Source organism: Lithobates pipiens, unplaced genomic scaffold (genome assembly GCF_037356315.1).
Source record: "Lithobates pipiens isolate NorthernLeopardFrog02 unplaced genomic scaffold, aLitPip1_a1.2 Scaffold_48, whole genome shotgun sequence".
Lineage (NCBI taxonomy): Eukaryota > Metazoa > Chordata > Amphibia > Anura > Ranidae > Lithobates > Lithobates pipiens.
This window is the reverse complement of record NW_027507872.1, coordinates 754,979-772,550: the sequence shown is the minus strand read 5'-3', so window position 1 is coordinate 772,550 and position 17,572 is coordinate 754,979. Positions and strand designations below refer to the sequence as shown.

At 40.9% G+C, this 17,572-nt stretch overlaps 1 protein-coding gene across 4 annotated transcripts in view; it reads left to right on the top strand.

Annotated features, from left to right (window-relative positions):
• Positions 1–17,572, top strand: part of LOC143957013 (membrane-bound acylglycerophosphatidylinositol O-acyltransferase mboat7-like) — a 788,470-nt gene that overhangs the window by 57,785 nt on the left and 713,113 nt on the right. The window lies entirely within an intron of this gene.

Sequence of the window (17,572 nt, the reverse complement as noted above, 5' to 3'; positions counted from 1 at the left end):
ATGATACAAAGCAAAGAAGAATTTCAAGATATTCTCGTGGGAATGACAATAAATGCCCTTATATATTTTAGAATTTGAAAACATTCTTATAGCTGAGTTTTAAACATTTTATCCCAAGAAAATTATAAATACGTCTAAAAGAAAATATATCATTTAAAAGTTTTGACCATAACTTCTAAAGTATGTTCATAGCAAGTATTATATAGTACATAAAAGGTATATAGGAGGGGAAGGGTAGGGAATAATTCTCCGGTGTAGGTTTTATATGTCAGCTTATGTTGTAATTCTATAAAAAAAATCTTAATCACCATAACAATAAAACTTGGTTATCAATATTATCTGACATATAATATTTAATCCAGGGTTTCCATATGATATCAAACTTTGTCATCTAGTTTTTATCTATAGCGTCCATTTTAGCATGGATGAAAGATTGATTCATTCTACGTTTTTGGTTTATGCAATATTCACCACGTCTGTTTTCCACGCTTTGGCTATAGTCTGCTTTGCGGCTATCAGGAGTGTAAGAACTAATTTGAATTGTTTCTGATTCAGAAAGGCTGGTTTTAAATTAAGGAGAGCTATAATGGGGTCTGGAAAAATTGGACGATCAAAAAATCTTGTAATTATCAGATCTTTTTCCAAAATGATTGTACAATTGGGCAATGCCACCAGGTATGTATATAGGTACCTTTTTCTGGACAGCCACGAAAGCAGAGGCCAGTGTTGTCTGTTGAGAATTTGGCGATTCTCGCAGGAATCAAATACCAGCGTGTGAGAACTTTATATGATGATTCAGATGCCAATATATTTATAGAGGAAGATTTTGTGAAAGACCATATGTTGGACCAAGACCTAGAATCGATCGTACAATCCAAATCTTTTTCCCACTTGGCCACATATTTAGGTATAACAGTATTAGAATTAGATATCAATTGTATATACAATGATGTAATACGACCTTTAGCATGTCTTTCCTTGAGACAAAATTTTTCAAATTGAGAAATATTATGTAAGTTTACATTGAAATTGAGAAGAGGAGTATAAAAATTTTTGATTTGGAGATATCTGAATATTTCTGATTGTGGAAGCTTATATAATTCACATAGATCTGTAAAATATTTTATTGCTGTAGTTTGAAGTCAAATTATATAGACAAGTGATACCAGCCTTAGACCAAACTTTAAAGGTTTTGGGATATTTCCAGGCTGGGTAAAAAGTCGGATTCCTGTGAAAAGATGATAGCGGATTTTGTGGAGATTGCAGACCATGCGAATTTCTATACCTATCCCATATAGAGGGCTTAGAAATGGGGTTATTTATAGACTTACGATCCGCAGGTTGTAACCATAATATATTGTCTATAGGAACAGGATCACAGTCTACAGCTTCAATGAGGACCCATAAAGGAATCTCTGTAGAAGAGTGATATTTTGTTAATTGAGATAATTGAGCTGCCTTATAATATATGTTAAAGTCTGGAAATCCCAAAGCTTTGGGGAGAACAAGTGTATTTTTGTGAAGTCTGGGTTTTATCCCCCCCCCCAAGTAAATTTCGTTACTTTTTGTTGAATCGGCTTAAGAAAATGTGCAGGAATATGAATCTGGAGAGTTCTGAATAAATATAAAAATTTCGGAAGAACAGACATTTTTATGATATTGATTTTCCCAAACCATGATATCGGCATTGATGACCAATTAAATAATGACCTTGTAATATTTTTTTAATAGACCTGGGTAATTAGCTGCAAATAAAAAGGAAGGGGTTAGGAGTAAACTGCACACCCAGATATGGGAGGCTATGATCTACCCACTTAAAGGGTAGTGAATTTTGTAAAGATTGTTTATCTTTCTCGACAAGTGAAATGTTTAATGCTGAAGATTTTTGAATATTGACCTTAAGGCCCGAAATAAATGAGAATTCTTGTAGTACAACCATAAGATTTGGGGCCGAAACATGTGGAGAAGATAGAAAAAGGAGAATATCGTCTGCGAATAAACAGAGCTTATGATGAAATCCACCCATTTTAATACCTGTTATAGTGGGTTCCATCCTAATTCTTTTGTGCTAAAGGTTCAATGAGTAAAGCAAATAATAATGGCGAAAGTGGACGAGTCCCCCTCAGTATATTAAACTCATCCGATTTGTACCCTACATATCTGATATAAGCTTTGGGATCTTGATGCAAATTAGAGATCCATTGTAAAAATTAGGGCCGAATCCCCATTTGGAAAGGGTATAGTTCATATATGACCATGATACTGTGTCAAAAGCTTTCATAATATCTAAAGAAAGAAAACAAGTGGGAATACGTCTTTTTTAGCGGCATGTGACAGGAGTGTTGCACGTCTAATATTATCTCCTGCTTGACGTAATGGAATGAAGCCCATTTGATCACGATGTATAAGATTGCCTATAATAGTATTTAATCTGTTGGCTAGAATTTTGGCTAAAATTTTTATGTCCAAATTTAGTAACGAAATAGGGCAATAATTAGACCATATTGAATCGTCTGTGTGAGGTTTAGGGAGCATACAGATAATTGCAGTCAGGGTTTCTCTTCTAAAAGAATGACCCTCCAAAAGGGAATTAAGTGTTTGTCAAGACTGGAGATAGGGTGTCTACAAATGTTTTGTAATACAGTGCAGAAAAACCATCAGGACCTGGCCTTTTATTTAGTTTCAGATTTTTGATAACTTCAGATACCTCCTATAATTGACACTGGTTCCTCCATTTCCATTTGTGTTTTAGATAGTGTCGGTAGAGATATGAGCGAAAAAATCATTCGCTCTAGAAGGGGCCAACTCATTATTAGACGAGTATACATTTTTTAATAGTGTTTTGAATTTTTGTAATATTTTTTAAAGGATTATTTGTGTATACCCCCCTAGAGATTTTCAGACGTATCGGTTTCGTTGGGTTCTGGCAGGATTTTAATGCCATGGCTAATAGTGTGTGAGGTTTATTCGCATTGATATAGAAATTGTGTTGTGATCTCTTTATGGTTTTATCAGCTGCTTCTGTAAGGAATAGATCAAATTCCAATTTTTAGCTTTGTCAAGATTTATTTTAGATAAAGAAGGGTTATTTTGGAATGCTGTGTGACATTTATTGAAATTTTTTGTTTCTAAAGTCTGACAAAGGATTTTCCGCTCTCTGTTGAATGTTTCCTTGCTGTAGACATATGCCACGGAGAACAGGTTTGCGTGCTTCCCATAATGTAGTCGGAGAGACGTCAGGTGTGGAGTTATATTTTATATAATCTTTGAGCGCAATTTCAATATTTTTATGAGCTGGATTTTTGAGTAGGAAATCTCTTAATATCCATGTTGGATTTTTTTTTTTGGAATTATAGAGGCAACAGTAATGTAAAGTGCCTTATGGTCGGACCATGGGATGGGAATTTTTGTAGATATTATTTCTGGAATTGGCCCTATGGACATAAATATATGGTCTATCCTAGAGAATGAGCGATGAGGGAACGAGTAATGTGTGCATTGTCTCTTGGTTGGATTCAATTCTCTCCAAGTATCTACTAGGTTATGTTTTGTTATTTTGATAAGAGTTGTTTGTCTGCTGTATGTGACTGTGGGATTGGTGATTTATCCAAAAATGTAAATATGGTCTGATTAGAATCTCCACATCGAATTGTAGTACCTATTTTGTGGTGTTCTATAGTTTGAAATAAATGAGAAAGAAAAGAAATAGGATTTTTGTTAGGAGCATAGTATGATGTAATGGTGATGGCGGTATCAAGTAGGTGTCCTTTAAGAATCAAGTAACAACCTTCTGGATCCTTGATTTCCTTCATTAGTGAAAATTGTGTATTGCGATGGAAAGCTATTAGCACACCTCGTTTGTTAGGAATCTTCTCTTGTGATCAGTCAAAACTCCAGATGTATTGAGAAGCAAACAATTTATTTCTGATGTGGCCCACAACAGGGAGACATGCATACAGGACAAGCTGCAGAAAAAAGTCTCAACCAAAGAATGTCTCCCTCCTCCTTATCCCTACAAGAATAACACCTCTATGCTTCTATTGGCTGAGGAAACATAAATAACGTGTCATGGTAGGAACTGGTACTTTATTTTGATATTCATGTTCCTGTACATTCTTAGGCTATCATATTTAGTTAAATCTAACCATCCTACAACTTACTATGGAGTTAATTAAGACAAAACAATACAACAAGTTAATACAATAATGTGCTCAGAAGTAAGTTTTTAAAAATCAGTCTAAGGAATATTGTTTTTCTAATAGTCACACAATAAACATTTAAAACTTTTCTAACATTTAGAGGAGACCAAAGCTGTGTATACTTGGGGGTAGCCTTTACTGAAAAATTTGGGAGTGGATTGTGACGCAAAATGAGTCTCTTGGAGGCAAACTATATGTCAGTAAAATTCCATTCCTCTTACTGATCAGTCAACTCCGGACATGTTGATTAGAAGACAGATTTATTATAGATGTACCAGTACAAACGGATGAGGGACCTTTCTAGCAGGAGGTCCACAGCAAAGTCATACCAGGAAATATGTACACAGTCATTTTATAGCAGTATTTGGCAACCTGCCATTGGCTAAGGCACACTGGTGACTCATGGTGCATTGTCAGCTTTATTGCCAAAGCCAGAGTGCCTTTTACACACTTTTTTAGTAATATTTGGTAATATCTGCTAGTTTCTCAAGTATTGCCCCAGGCCTTGGTCAGGCTCTTTAGCTACACAAAGTACATATAAGGAACAAGGCAAACATCGATATCACCTGTAATTCTTTGCATATTTCTTATCATTCCCTCCTCTGATATCTATATTTGCCTCCTCAATTTATTATTTCAGTGTAGGTCCGTTCCACAACTGGGTTTTCAGACCTTACTTCATTCAGAGGAGTACTCTCATCATCATAGATATCTTCTCCTTGGGGAACTGTGTGGTACATTGTCCTGGTCATGGCTGTCTCAATTAATCTTTGAAAGAGTCCTCGAATACAGGGAATACAACATAATCCACAAATGACTAAGGTAAAACCACGGCGATAGAGATCAAACATGAGGTGACTAGTCCAGTCCATTTCCCAAACCAACCTTTAAGCCAATTTGTGAATGGATTATTAATACCCGAGTTTTCTGCGAATTCATTCGATAAAGCTGTCAATCCTAAGAGGGCTCTAGTCGCGGTTCCTCCAGGAGCTGTATTGTTAGGAATAAAAGTGCAACACATACCGCCAAACATTTTACAGACCCCTACTCTTTCTGCTAGGATCATATCTAATGCCATCTTATTCTGCCATGTCATCAGAGAGGTAGGGGCTAATTGCTCTGCTAATCCCTTAACTGCATCCCTGGTGTAGTTTACAAACCTTTGTTGGTTATAGTGTGTATATATAGTTAATCTAGTCAGCAGTCTTGTTTACTGTCACCCACCAAAGAGACTCAAATCCAGTTGCCACTTGATTCCTAGCCTTAAACTCGCTCGGCACTCCATGTGGAACCCCAATCTCATCCATGTAGATCTGGGGGTCAAAAGACCATGCAGGAGAGGTGTCCCTTCTGCTTCTCTGGTGACCCTTCTTCCAAGGGGACTCTGACAGTAAGCGCAGAGGCATTGCCAGCTATACCAGGGCACAATCCCCTCGGGAATTGGCTGGGATTCAAGCTCTGAGCCTCATATCTCTGCATAAGCACCAGATGTCTGCCCTCTGGGTGTTGTGCTCAACCCAGTCGTCACCCTCTCCCTTTTACAATTTAGTTAATCCTCTCCCATGTAGTAGTCATCCGGTAAAGACCCCAAATCTGTGCCACTCTCATTCCCCGGAAGTGCAAAACAAGTAAAGTTGCCAGGGTATGCCATGACAGCTGGGGGTATCTGAGGTCTCTGAACCAGGGGAAACAACTAACTTAACGTGTGACAGGAAGTGTTGGTGTCAGGTTTGTATGTTTTTGATACAGCTTTAGCATACACCCTAAGCCAGTGATGGCGAACCTTTTTGAGCCCGAGTGCCCAAACTGCAAACCAAAATGACTTATTTTTTTTCAAAGTGCCAACACTGCAATTAAACCTGACTAACGAGGTTTTAGTTTAGAAAAAACTATTCGTACAGTCGTTTCACAATGACACTAATAATGATCCCCCCCCCCCTTTTTTTTTTTTTTTAGATAGAGCAGTGCCGCTCTAAGAGTAGTAAGTTAGTTAAAAAAGGCTTTATTCAGTTTATGGGCAGAGTATGGGCAGAGTATGGGCAGGGTACTGCAGAGTATGGGCATAGCATTGCATCTCACTCCCTCTTCCCCTCTCCCCTCGCACTGTAGGGCATGCGGGAGAAAGATTCTGGGAGGGCGTCCATGGACGCTCTACCAGAATAAGCCATCTCTTGCCTATGGCCCGGTCGGCAATTGGTTATAACACTCACATTTGAGTTGTTGAAATCAGTGCGGGGTCAGGCTCCGGTGGTGTCCGTATGTCAGATTTCCCACGCAGGCGCGTCAACAGGTGCGTCAGATGTTTGAGAACGGGGGGCGTGGCTTCAGCGTTCGGAGCATGCACCATGCCCACTCGGACACGTCACCGATATCCCAAGAGGACTGTGGGAAATGTAGTTCACGGGAGCGGACTAACGATGACAGTGTAATTGTCACGGCGTGCCCACAGAGACGCGTGCCATGGGTTCGCCATCACTGCCCTAAGCCATCTGGATCTGTATTATTATTTAAGGGAAAGGGCACTGTAGCTAGGTGGGGTCTGGCCCCTGCACAGACCAAGCAGTTCTTTTTAAGGGTATTGGCAGTATATATTAACCATTCAAGCCATTCATTCTTATCCTGGTATCCTGTTTCTATTATTATAGTTTCTTCCACTGTGAGATTGGTGAATCTTACTGTGGGTCCTAATCCCTCTACTGTAAGTTGGTCCTCATTAGCTAATTCTTTCTTCTTGTTTGTCTCATTCTTGGGTTTGACTTCAAGAAAGAATTTTCCCAAAGGGTCAGTTCCTGATATCCAAGCTCCTATACAGTATAACCTCTGATCTTCTAGTTTGGGGTCCTTTAGGGAAATCAATAATATATTGCAATTCTTTGGTTCAGTACAGGGAGAGTGGGCCGCTTTAGTTATGATTAATCTATTCTTTAAATCTCCTGCTGCTGGGATCTCATATCCCCAATCCTGGGCTGCAGTTGTCCACATGACTGAATCCCAAGTAGTACACCCGGTAGTTCCAGTCAAGTAGCACACGTATTTGTCTGCCCAGGTCAGCTTACCCGCTACCTTATCTCCACAATCTGTCATCTGGCAGAAATCCACCTGTATAGTACAGGTGGTTCCCTCATCAAAGGTGAGGTTCAATGCTCTTCCTGTCTCTTCCCAATTGATTGGTTCCACTATCCTCCCGTGTCTCCTACCTCCCCGTATAGAGGCCACACCTAGAGTCACCAATGCTGCCACGAGGAACAAAATCCCTACCATCCTATCTGAAGTGAGGGGGGGGCTAAATAGGGCCTTTTCTTCACCAAGGTTGAGACAAGCAGACCTTTTATCTGTCTCCCTTTTTGTAGTTGGACTTTCCCCCTCCTTCAGTCTTTCTGTCCCTACTCTGCCTATGTTTACCTTTTTACAGTGGGATTGGTGAATCCAGGTAGACCTTTCAGCAATTCTTACTGTGGTGGGAGTAGTAAGGAGTACTTGATATGGACCATCCCACTTAGGGGAGTGCCAGTGCTTCTTTTTGATCACCTTGATGAGGAACCAGTCTCCGATTTGTACTTTATCTTCTCCTATGGGCTCTCCTTCTCGAATGGAACACACTTGGTTAATTTGTTTCTGTTTTAATAACCTTGACATGTATTCTGTTAAGGTTCTCTCCACTTCCTCTATGTGAGTTTCATTTAGTAATAAAGGTATTTAATAAGGTCTACCATAAATCATTTCAAATGGACTGAGCCCCTCCTTAGTGGGGTGATGTGCATGCTTAAAATAGCTAGTGGGAGACAGTACATCCAATTTTTCCCTGTCTCTGCCATAGCCTTTTTTAGCTTGCTCTTTAATATCCCATTATGTCTTTCTACGAGCCCTGCTGACTGAGGGTGATATGCACAGTGATTCTTTACTTCTATACCCATCACTTCTGTCAAGTGTCTTTTATGGTCTGATTTACAAAATGTGGACCATTATCGCTATAAATCTTCTTTGGTATCCCAAATCGTGGAATGATACCTTAACAGTAGCCAAAGCCTTACTAAAAGATATCAGCACTTCCTGTGGGGAATATCTCTACCCATTTGGTCAATGCATCAATGATTACCAAACAATATTTCTTCCTTTCACATTTGTCTAATTCAATAAAATCCATGCAAGTGTGTTGGAATGGATATTGAGGTGTGGGGAACTTCCCTTTCTGTGGTCTTATGCCTCTCTGAGCATTGTCTTGCACATATAATAATGCATTGAGAACAAAATGTTTTTGAGTAGTTTGTAAAGCCATAGGCTGCTACCACTTTATTTAGTATCTCACTCATCCCCCTGTTTGACACATGTGTTACTCCATGGGTCAAGAATTCTGCATACTTAAATAAAGTCTTTGGCGGGACTGGTTTGTTCTCTGGAGAGATATACATGTCCTCCTGGAGGGTGCATGCTTTTGTGACCCAAAGTTGTTTTTCAGATGGGGGTGCACAACTTTGCATATCCTTCAAAATTGTGTGATCTAATTGTATATCTTCCTGTTGTACTAAGATTTGTGTACATTGATCAGCTGCTTGTTTAGCAGCTTTGTCTGCTTTTTTATTCCCCTCACATATTGGGTCTTTGCCTTTTTGTATGGGCCTGACATTTACATATAGCCAGCTCTATTGGAAGCTGGATAGCATCGAGTAATCCTAAAATGAAATCCGTATGTGAAATGGGTTTGCCCCCAGAAGTGACCATTCCCCTGTTTTTTCCATTGCTGGGCAAATACATGTACTGTAGAAAATGCGTACTGGCTGTCTGTGTAGATGGTGGCCTTTTTCCCTTCAGCTAGGGTACATGCTCTTGTAAGAGCGATTAATTCTGCTACTTGTGTTGAGTAATGACTAGGTAACATTTCAGCTTCCAGTACCTCTGTTTGTGTGACAACTGCATATCTAGTAGCATTCGTGCCATCAGGATTCTTTCTGCTGGATCCATCAACAAAAAGTGTCATGTCAGAATATGGTAATGGGGTGTCTTTAAAGTCAATCCTAGGTAATACCTTCTCAGCAATAGCGGCCGCACAATCCATGTTTTTCACCGTCTGTTGGTATTGGCAGAAGTGTGGATGGGTTTAAAGTAGTGCACCTTTTGGATGGTTATATGCGGTTGTGTCAAAAGCACAGTCATACAGGATAAGTGTCTTGCTGGGCTAAGGTGTGAAATTTTCTGTTGTAGTAATATTACTGATACAGCATGTGGGACCTTTTAATATGAGCGGGTGATACAGTACAATCGCTTCTGCTGCTGCGACCACTGCCTGCACACATGGGGGAAGTGCTCTTGTCACATTATCAAGTTTAGTGGAGTAATATGCAATTGGTCTTTGTTTACCCCCATGTGTCTGTGTCAGTACTGATGTAATGTGTCCATCTCTTGAATCTACAGTTTGCTCAAACAGTTTCTCATAGTTGGGTAGTCCCAGCACTGAGGTGCTTGTTAATGTAAAAGCTGTCTCACTTTCTTCATTCCACTGTATGTCATCCTTCTCTGTTCCCTTCATTCCTACCTCTTCCTCTATACCTGCACCTGCCTCTCCCCCTGTTGCTGCCCCGACCTCTCCCTCTGTTCTCGGGTGTGGCGTCAACAGTATATTCCTCCTCATCATCCTCATTGTCACCTTGCAAGAAAACTTTCACTTTTACATTCTTCTTTCCTTTCTCCTTAAGCCACCTTTCATTATGTTTTGCCCATTGTAATGTGTCTAACACTCCAGCCGTTCTATATGTGACCATACTTTTTGTGATATACTCTTTGTGCTCTGGTTTTAATCCATTAACAAAAGTAATCTTCAGCTGTTGCTGATATGCACTATTAACGCCCACTGATTCCGGTAACCCAGAGTATGATTTGAAAATTTCCCTTAATCTATTTAAATAATCGTTAACGTTTTCCTTATCCTCTTGTGCAGTCATATTGATCTTTTGCCAATCTGTGCGCTGGATGAATCTATTAGTTATTTGTTGGAGAAGATTATTTACTCTTGCATTTAAATCTGCGTGATTTGGAGCAAGAGGGCGTACCCTATTCTCTTGGTGGTCCACTGCACATAGTTCCCAGTCTCCTTTTACTGAGGCCCAATCTGGCCCCAATACACGTCTGCCCGCTCTACCTCCACCCCTGTTATAGCTATCTCATAGCCCTTGAATATTTTCAACAAATTCTGCTGGACCTAATTTGGGGTGCTTAATATGTTTGGTGGCTTTTTGCACATCACTTTCAGTCCAGGGCCGATATACGGTCATAGTAAGAGGCTGGACTTGTCCATTTATGTTTTGACCTGCCATTGGATTAGGGACCTCAATCAGAGGGCACATATTCTCCTCCTCGTCCTCCCCAGGGTATCTTGTGGGAGCTCTTCGATTTCGGGCTGTTTGCCCCCCTGTGCCCACCCCTTAGCAATGGCTTCCATTAATGTCTCTATCATGGATCTGTTTAACCTAGGGCTGTCATGGGCTGCTTGTGCAATAGGGGAGACGTCCAAGCCTTCCTGTGGGGGCTGGTTGGGTCCCTTCTTGGGGGGTGGAGGCTTGAAGGGGAAGAGGGTGTGACTGCAGGATGAAGGGGTTAGTTCCAGTCCCCTGCGGCAGGGTGGGATATGTTGGCTGTGGAGGGGGCGAGGCATGATAGGGCGGTGGTTGCTGCACTATACACATAGTATCATCTTCTCCATCAACCAAAGGCAACTGCATTGGGATTTATTCATTTGATTTAGCTTTACTTTCTGCTCTACTCTGCGCTTGTTGCAACCATTCCTCTGCTACTTGAAGTCCATATCGCTTCTGATCCTTTGGTCCAAACATTTTAATTCTATCTACTAAAGCTTGACAACCCCTCACTGTTAGTTTCCCATTAAACCCACAGTCCTTTTCCCACTTACGGCAATATTTAACATTCTTTGGACTTTTACCATGCATACATTTCTTATCACCTTCTAATGGTACATTTGGTACACAGCAACAACACAAACAAGCGCAAGAAATACCTTTGCAGAGTCTATTCCCCATGTCTGTCTCTTTTTATTATTATTTTTTTTTTTTAAATATATATACACACACACCAAACAAACAAAAAGGGAAGTGCACTAGAAGTCCGTGGGGGGGGGGGGGGGGGAGGGAAGGGTGAGTCCAGTGTTTTTGTGCTTAAAAAAAAATCTGCAGGGACACAGATTCCCTACCATTAGCATTTAAGCGGGCCTTTTATCAATTTGTAAACCACCAGACTAGCAACCCTTGGATCATGAACAATAAGAATACAAGAAAAGCAAAAATATCAAGACACTCCACACTCAGTAGAGAATCCAAAAAAAAAAATCGCTGCAGTAAGGTTAAACATGAGGAAGAAAGACCAAGAGAGTTAGTCTCATGTGTTAACAAATGCAGCAAAAGGAACAGTGCTAGAAATATTACTCTCGAGAGAAAAAGAGAAAAAAGATTCGATCTATGGGGGGAAGTGTTGCTGAGAAAGTTACTCGCACATTCACTTCCTCTTTTGTCCCAACCATCAAAAACCTGAAATGGCCACCGTGACTCTGTAATCTATCCAGAATACTTGTAGTCACTATTCACAACAATTATCAATCATCTTCCGGTACCTTTTATTTTTTGTAATCTGTCTCGGACAGCGGGCTACGTCTATTTACCATAGGCAACGTCCCCAAGTGCCTCTGTCTTCGGCCACTGTGCCACTGTGTCACCTAGCCAAAGTGCCGGCATACTCAATAAATAAAAAAAAGCCCAAATCACCTTGAGTAGAAGAGAAAAGAAAAGATCTGTCTTACCTTTCACAGAAGGAGGACTGGATCAAATAAGTCCAGTAGCAGAGCTTGGGTGTGGTTCCGGAACCGACCAGCCTCTTTTTACCACTTAACTTGAGTGGGAGGACCTAGGTCTTGGCAAGAGGGAGTCTGATACTCACCAATATTTTGGACGGAACCGTTCGATCCACCACCTAATCCTTGCTTCCGGCTCGAAAGCACCATGATGTCAGTAAAATTCCATTCCTCTTACTGATCAGTCAACTCCAGTCATGTTGATTAGAAGACCGATTTATTACAGATGTACCAGTACAAACGGATGAATGACCCTTCTAGCAGGAGGTCCACAGCAAAGTCATACTAGGAAATATGTACACAGTCATTTTATAGCAGTATTTGGCAACCTGCCATTGGCTAAGGCACACTGGTGACTCATGGTGCATTGTCAGCTTTATTGCCAAAGCCATAGTGCCTTTTACACGCTTTTAGTAATATTTGGTAATATCTGCTAGTTTCTCAAGTATTGCCCCAGGCCTTGGTCAGGCTCTTTAGCTACACAAAGTACATATAAGGAACAAGGCAAACATCGATATCACCTGTAATTCTTTGCATATTTCTTATCACTATATGTGCTTTTTTGGATGAAAATGTGCGGAAGGCTTTAGTGCGTTTGTGTGGAACGTTTAGTCCCTGAGTATTTAATGATATGTTTAATGGGACCATGGAGTTGGGAAAAGTAAATTATATGTTGGTGTTTGTTAGAACGTGTGTCATATAAGAAATTATTTGTCTCCAGAGTATAGGGGTGGAGGGAGGGAGGGGAAAGGAGAGAATGACTGAAAAAGAAAATACAATTATTCTACAATATTGAAATATATCTTAACCTATTTATGTTCTTAATGTGTCCATTGGGAGGAGAAAACTCTCCCTCCAAGGGTACATGAGCCACTGTCAACTGCCCGGTGTACACCGAGCTGCTGAGGGTAGCAAGAGAGGGTGCAAGGAACTTCCCTGCAGAACACCAAGAGGCAATCATATAATTTCATTTTTCAAGCTAAAAATAAAAATGTAAGATTAAGGCAACCTCAGAGACAAAGAGAAGAGAGAGAGAAAAAAAAAAGTTATAATAAGGTGCCTAAATTATTGGGAACATTTCTTAACCACTTCCCGACCAGCGCACGACGATGTACGTCGACAGCATGGCACGGGCAGGCATATTGGCGTACATGTACGTCCAATATTCGTTGCCGCCGTGCCATCGGGAGCACGCCGCCGGCGGCGCGCTCCCGCGCTGGTTGGGACCCCCGTGAGTCCGGTCGCGGGACCCGCGGACTCGATCGCCGCGGGCATCCCCGCGATCGTCTCACGGAGCGGCCGAATGGAGGAAATGCTGTATAAACATTTTCCCATTCTGCCTAGCAACTAGTGACGCTGATCTCTGCTCCATGTGATTGGAGCAGAGATCAGTGTACACTAAATGAAAGCCCAACCCCCCCACAGTTAGTAACACACCCCTAGGAACACTTAACCCCTACACTGCCACCCACTGGTTAACCCTTTCACTGCCAGTGTCATTTACACAGGAATCACTGCATTTATAAAGCAGTGATTAGAGGTCGACCGATATATCGGCCGGCCGATATATCGGCCGATATTTGCCGTTTTTTAAATCATCGGCCGATTCTGCTGATAAAAAGCCGATTCTACAGCGGGACTTTGAAATGACTTCTGTAAGAAGTCAGTGTGAGTTGCTGAGTTGTCATAGCAACACTTTCCTCCTCTCTGGGCAGACTGCCAAGAAAAGAACTAAATGTTACAATGTTTACACTGAATGAATGAAGTCATCTCTGTGTAGAAGTTCTCAGTTTAACCATTTAAATACTTTTCTTACACTTGTTGCTTACAAGTAAAAATCCTGTATTTTCTGCCAGAAAATCACTTAGACCCCCAAAAATTATATATATTTTTTTTTAGCAGAGATCCTAGGGAATAAAATAGCGGTTGTTGCAATATTTTATGTCACACGGCATTTGCACAGAGGTCTTTCAAATGCATTTTTTTGGGAAAAAAATACACCATTTAAAAAATAAAAATAAAATAAAAACAGTAAAGTTAGTCCATTTTTTTTTTTTGTCCAAAGTTTTGACTACCCGTTTTTATTTAATATATAGGTTTTTTTTTTTTTTTTTTTTTTTTTTTTTTAACTAGATCATACATACAAGTAAACTGATTGGAGGTTTGTTTTGTTTAATAAATGTTTAAGTGTAAGAAATTTTCTGTATCACTAATGAAGGCTGCTTTCACACTGGAGCGGGCAGGCGTTGATGGTAAAACGCAAGTTTTAGCGGCGCTTTACCATCATTTTAGCGGTGCTATTTGGCTGCTAGTGGGGCACATATAACCCAGCTAGCGGCCAAGGAAGAGGTTAAATGCGCCCATGAAGCACCGCTTCGGCAGTGGTGCCCATTCATATCAATGGGCAGGAGTGGTGGAGGAGCGGTATACACCACTCCAAACGTGCTGCTTGGAGGACTTTTTTTTAAGATCCTGCCAGCGCATCGCCTCAGTGTGAAAGCACTCTGTCTTTCACACAGACTGCAGGGGAGCCATTTTGCAGGCACTTTACAGGCGCTATTTTTAGCCCAAAAGCGCCTTAAAAAACGCCCCAGTGGGAAAGGTGTGTTAGATCAAGGGGGATTAAAAATAAATAAATAAAATAAAATAAAATCGGCCTAACATATCGGCCCAAAAAAATCGGCATTATATATCGGCAATCGGCCACCATGATTTCTAAATATCGGCATCGGCATCGGCCAGAGAAAAACCCATATCGGTCGACCTCTAGCAGTGATTACTGTATAAATGACAATGGTCCCAAAAATGTGTCAAAAATGTCCGATGGGTCCCCGACAATGTCGCAGTCACAATAAAAATCGCAGATCGCCGCCATTACTAGTAATAAAAAATTATTAATAAAAATGCTATAAAACTATCCCTATTTTGTAAACGCTATAACTTTTGCGCAAACCAATCAATAATCGCTTATTGCGATTTTTTTTTTTTACCAAAAATATGTAGAAGAATACGTATCGGCCTAAATTGAGGGAAAAAAATGTTTTTTTATATATTTTTGGGGGATATTATAACAAAAAGTAAAAAATAATGCGTTTTTTTCAAAATTGTCGCTCTATTTTTGTTTATAGCGCAAAAAATAAAAACCGCAGGGGTGATCAAATACCACCAAAAGAAAGCTCTATTTGTGGGAAAAAAAGGACGTCAATTTTGTTTGGGAGCTACGTCGCACGACCGCGCAATTGTCAGTTAAAGCGACGCAGTGCCGAATCGCAAAAAGTGGTCTGGTCTTTGACCAGCAAATTGGTCCGGTCTGAAAGTGGTTAAATAAGATTATGATAAAAAATATTGATTGGAAGTCAGATAAATAAACTCGGCAGTAGACATTCTGTTGAAAAGGCAAGATAGTAGCCTCAGTACAGGTGTTTCAGTCCATAGTGTCAGCCAGATCTGGATCCGGAGGTGGAGATTGTATGCGACTTATTTTCTGTGGATTGTAGTCTTCTTCTCCAGAGGAAGGATTATCAGCATATGAGGATGATTTTTGGCGAGTGTCCGCAGCATCTCTTGATGTGTTTATCATCCCTAGTTTATGTAAAGTAGTTTGCAGGTCCTTAGCGGTTCGGCACATATATTTGCGACTTTGGAAAGTAAAACGCACTGAGAAAGGAAATCCCATTGGTAGATTGTAATTTCGCTGTAATATTTGCAGTAGTGGTTTCAAGGTTCTTCTTTTGTTGATGGTAATTTGTGAGAGGCCTGTGACTAATTGATATTTATGACCCTGGAAAATTAGGGGCTCTTTATTTCTAGCTGTATTTAGCAGTAGTTCCTTAGTGCAGTAGAAATGCAATTTTGCGATAATGTCACGGGGAGGACCATCTGTTTTCTTTGGTGCTAGGGCTCTATGAACCCGGTCCATTTCAAGACGCTCTAGTGGGATAGCTGGTTGTAATTCTTGAAAAAGTGCAGTAATAGCACTGTTTTAAATCGGTCACAGATTTGGGTATTCCTCTAATACGTATATTGGAGCGTCTTGCACGATTTTTGAAATCCTCCAATTTGGATTGTAATGTCATTTTCCTCTTTAAGAAAATCAATTTCTGAGGCAATGTTAGATGTATAATTTTCCAAATCGCCTGCTCTAATTTCCAGTGCTGATGTACGCTGACCAAGTTCTCTAATTTCTTTAGTAAGTTTTTTGTGGTGATGGTATCTGCAGTGGATTTTAGTGATTTTTGAAGCAGATTTTCTATTTGTTTCAGCGTTACAGGAGGGGATAAGTGTTTTTGTGTGGAAAGTTCTAAATTCTCCAGAACTGACATATTTTTCTCAGGTATTTGGTTAGAGAGACTATGTGCCTTTAATGAGAGAACATCTTTATGTAAAGCAACAGAAGGGGCTGTCTGTTTGTTCTCCTCACTGTGCCTCCCCTCGGGGGGGGAGGGTTTCCGTACCATACTGCTGTATGTGTGAGGCGGCGCTTTCTTGTTAATGTTCTGCCTCATGAGTCTCCTCTGACCCCCCCCCCCCCCCCCCGAATGTCACCCATGTAAGGTAGGGATATTTATCTACCGTTTGGTATGTGCGGAGGGTCAAGTTACCTCCGCCGTTAAATGGCTTCGTTGTCCTGCTGAGAATGGAGCTCTAAGCCAGCATTACCACTCAACTCCGCCTTCTGCCCTCTACTTTTTGTTATTTTAAGCCATAAAGTTTTACTGGTGGGGTGCTATTACAGGTCCAATAGTGGGGGCTCCGAGGGTCCCTGGGTTCCTGAAGGTTTGTTAATGGGAGCAGCTTAGACCTCCAGTGAGTTTGGGGGGAAGGGGTTTGCTTCCACCAAACATCCCCTACCTGTGCTAAGCTCCCCCCCCTCTTCACAGGCGAAGTGGAGAGCTAAAACCATCGGCGATGCCGTTATCTTTCACCGCCCCTGCATGACAGTGGCTCTGTTTTCCTCCTCGCATCCCTCCCTCATACACAAGCCGATCCTATCAGGATCGGAGGCCCACGATCATGCGGGAAAGCTCTTTTGAAAAAAGGAGGGGGATGCAATGCAAGTAGGGGGCGGGCTTAGCGCGATGTTGGTGTCCTCCACCGTCCAGCATTGGAGTATGTTTTAAAAAAAAAACAAAAAAAAAAAAAAACTCAATTTTATGCTGGCTGCACGTTGATTGCAGTGACACGAGCAAAGAGGGGCATAAAAGAGGTTTGGTGACACAGGCATTCCTTTTTGCAGACATTCCTATTTTGACACATTTAATATTCGCATCAGGCTGAGCATTAATAGCAGTCACATCCTTGAGAGACCAGTTTTAAACAGGTGTTCAAAGTTATCCCTGTTCAGCAGGCACAGGTTCTGGCAAGCTTTATGTTGGCAATAGAGAGATTTTATCTTCAGGCCTCGCAACTTTTGCTGGGCTGGTACATATGTATAGAATACTGTGGTTGAAAAATTTGGTCAGGCAAAGTGTCATATATTAAAAAACAAAACAAAAAAAAACTTCTGGCTGTTTTTTTTAGC